The sequence below is a fragment of the Podarcis erhardii genome, assembly GCF_964252035.2.
Source record: "Podarcis erhardii genome assembly, chromosome: 2".
NCBI classification, from domain to species: domain Eukaryota; kingdom Metazoa; phylum Chordata; class Lepidosauria; order Squamata; family Lacertidae; genus Podarcis; species Podarcis erhardii.
The window spans coordinates 118,777,449-118,781,480 of NC_138498.1; positions in this window are offsets into that span (position 1 = coordinate 118,777,449).

The window sequence follows — 4,032 nt, forward strand, 5'->3', positions numbered from 1 at the left end:
CGTGCTCCTTATTTTATTTTTATTTTTTTTAATGTCTCCAGGGCTTTGCAGTTGCTGAATATTTTCTCAAGTAGCAGTGAATGTCAATTCCCAATTTTGATTGCTTCCCATGCTTTTGATTACACACACAAACACACAGGTACCTAGTAAGTTGTGGTATTCATACCGTAACATTTTCATTCGTAGGCTTCCTGTCATTTTTGAATTGGAGAAAATCTGCCTCTGCCCTAAATGGATGGGAGTTCTGATTTAGCAAACGGGACTTGATTCCGTGAAGAGAACTCCTAAAAGTCTCGTTGCTAATTTTGACTTAATTTGTTTTTAGCATGCTGGCAAAGAACTTCAGATTGAAACAGACCCGAGGGGCCACTAGGGGCACATCAGAAGATGGCTGACAATAACATCTATCCGACCCACACGAGGTAATTTGGAGGCTGTGATGGGAGTAAATAGCCTCCCTACCCCCCCCCAGGATGGGGGGGGGCTACCCTTGCCTGCTGTGCCCTATACCACCCCCAAGTTTGTGGGGATGGGGGCACTAGGCAGAATGCCCTTCTGTGGATATCGGCGCTCCTGGACCCTGCCTCTGATCCGCGCCTCTAGCTGTAAGAACTTCAAAAGAAATGATTAGGATGAAGCAAATGCACATATTTCAAGGAAGGAGGGGGAGTAAAGACTGCTAACAGAAGAGATCTCTGATAAACAAGACGAGTCGGAAGAACAAGAATTAACCAGATGAAGATACACCAAAACTTGGTATGGCAAAAGGACTGGATGGGGGAGGGGAAAAAACTTTCCTTTCTTTCCTCTATGTGATTAAACAAGAATCCCCCCCCACACACAAGTCAGAAATGTCGTTTGAAGGACTTAAGCTGTAGATTTATGTCTGTGTGGAGATAAACTTTCTAACCAAAGCATGCTTTAAGAAGAGCGTGGAATGTATAAGGGCTTTGGAATGACGCAGTTAAAAATACCGTCGCCATATTGGGAAGTTCTGTCGGAGGACTTAAGACTGGGAGGAGGAACAGAGAAATAGAGCTGTTTTTATATTGTGGGTGAAACTCCTCAGAGGGACTTAAGAATGACAGTTCTGTGATTAATGATGGAAAGAGCGATGTTATCTATGAATGTGATGATATATGGAAACCATCTCGATTTGAGGATTGGATGAACGGAAAAATTCACACTGGATTATTATTGGTGTTTATTGGCTTAAGGAGATTATCAGAAGATATCATAAAGAAAAAAGAGAAAATATACGAACAAGAGGAGATGTGGAAACAGCAAGATAAGACTGGATAGAATTATGAACTTTGTTTGGACTGATTTGGACATTAATGCAGTAGCAAGAAGATGATCAGAATCCCCCTTCGGATGTTGACATATGAATCCCCTCAACAAAATTTAAAATTTGGCTTTGTAATTCAGAATTTATGTGATGTGATTTGATTTGATTTGATTGGTCGGTTAATAAAAATTATTTTAAAAAAAACAGATTGAAACAGACCCTTTCAGCATTGCCAGCCTGGGGCCCTCTGTTTGCTTCAGACTACAACTCCCATCATTCCTGGCCAGGACATCTGCAGGCATGGCTAGGAAGGCCTTCTGCCTGGAGACCCTGCAGAGCAGCTGCCAGTCAGTGGAGGCAATATTGACCTCGATGGACCAATGGGCTGGCCTGGCAGAAGGCACCATCTGTGGTGCGGCAGACAAGTTATGGGGCTCCTTCCCTAGATAGGAATGCCTGGTGTGATCTTGGCTATTGTTATTAATCAATATTACTCCACATTGTGAAGTCTTCCTATATTCCTGATAAAGTGTGGTCCCTTGCAATGGCTGAAAAGCCTGGAGGAAGAGATAAAATTCCTGGAGGATAGGACTTTGGGTGGTTATATGCTCTGCCTCAGAGGTTGGAAGCAGTTATGCTCCTGAATAGCGGTTGCTGGAGACTCTAGAAGGGGAGGCGATCTTGTTCCCAGGTCCTGCTTATGGGTTTCCCACATGCATAATGCTTAAAAAAAAAATTCACCATCACCTGCAGATAAAAGGAGAGAGATCAAAACGGAGAAATCCCACGGAGGGGAAGTTGTTTCCTTGGAGAAATATCCCTAATAAACTTTTCTTTGTTAGCTGAGATTCCAGATGAAAAGCATGAGTCCAAAGGACACCAGGAAGCAAATGAACACAGCCACCACCCCGGTCCAGGTCCCTATAGTGAAAGCCCAGTGCACTTTGCAGCAGAAAGCCCTTCTCCTCAAATCATTCATCTTTCTTATTTAGTAGACCTATATTATGATTTACTAGTGCAATTCCCTATTACCCCCCACTTGCTACTATAATGCTATATATAAATATTATAATTTTACTTACAGTTTTTAAAAAATGTCAACCAGAAGTTACAAAAGTGGAGACCAAAAGAGGAAGGAGAAGCAGAAAGCTGAAGAAGACCTGAGCAAATGACCAAAATTAGATAGCTTCTTTACAAAGACAGATAAGGGTCCTGATGAACCCAAATACTATACCACAGCGAGTCAGTCATGTGATATTCGTCCCATTCCTGATACAGACCCTGGTACATCTGGTTCTATAGAATCTGCTTCAATGACTGACAAACTGGAACATGTCCAGAGGGGGGCAACCAAAATGGTCAAAGGCCTGGAAACGATGCCTAATGAGGAACGGCTAAGGGAGCTGGGCATGTTTAGCCTAGAGAAGAGGAGGTTAAGGGGTGATATGATAGCCATGTTCAAATATATAAAAGGATGTCACATAGAGGAGGGAGAAAGGTTGTTTTCTGCTGCTCCAGAGAAGCGGACACGGAGCAATGGATCCAAACTACAAGAAAGAAGATTCCACCTAAACATTAGGAAGAACTTCCTGACAGTAAGAGCTGTTCAACAGTGGAATTTGCTGCCAAGGAGTGTGGTGGAGTCTCCTTCTTTGGAGGTCTTGAAGCAGAGGCTTGACAACCATATGTCAGGAGTGCTCTGATGGTGTTTCCTGCTTGGCAGGGGGTTGGATTCGATGGCCCTTGTGGTCTCTTCCAACTCTAGGATTCTATGATTCTATGACTGAACCAAGAAATATTCAGATTGACCAACCAGAGAGTAGTACAAGCGCAGAAGATTCAACATCAAAATGCAAACAGAATGGTGTTGGGCTATAGTGTTTCCCAACCTTGGGCCTCCAGCTGTTTTTGGACTACAATTCCCATCATCCCTTGCCACTGGTCTTGCTAGTCAGGGATGATGGGAGTTGTAGTTCAAAAACAGCTGGAGGCCCAAGGTTGGGAAACACTGCCTATGGGGTGATTTAAGCAAAGACGACATTGTATACTGGTTGGAAAAAGGTCCGTCAGAGTGCCAGCACTCAGATGGTTTATTTGAAAAGTCAGAGGTCTTTTGCAAACCAAGACAGATATTTTTCAAAGAGCTTGTTCTATCCCAAACAACTAATGACAAAAAAATACTGGTTAGAGAATGGTTAGTATATTCACCAGAAACTGGTTTTGTGTGCAAGCTCTTTTCAAATTCTTCCACACCATTATCATCAGATGGATTTTCTGATTGGCGCAACACCTATTTAGTTCCAAGTCATGAAAACTCTGAAGACCATAGAACAGCTTCAGTAGCATATCTTACAAGAAGAACAGGTGGCTCAACAATTGACTGTCAACTAGCAGAACAGATACATAATGAACGGCAGCACTGGAAACATGTTCTTGAATGAGTTGTTGCAGGCATAATAACTCTGGCAGAGCATGGTTTACCTTAAGAGGAGATGAGGAAAGATTTGGTTCTCCCCACAACGGGAATTACATTGGATTACTTGAACTCACTGGAAGGACAGATCCTGAAGCTAAGTCTCCAATACACCTCATGAGAAGAGAAGACTCCCTGGAAAAGACCCTGATGCTGGGAAAGATGGAGGGCACAAGGAGAAGGGGACAACAGAGGACGAGATGGTTGGACAGTGTTTTTGAAGCTACCAACATGAGTGTGACCAAACTGCGTGAGGCAGTGGAAGACAGAA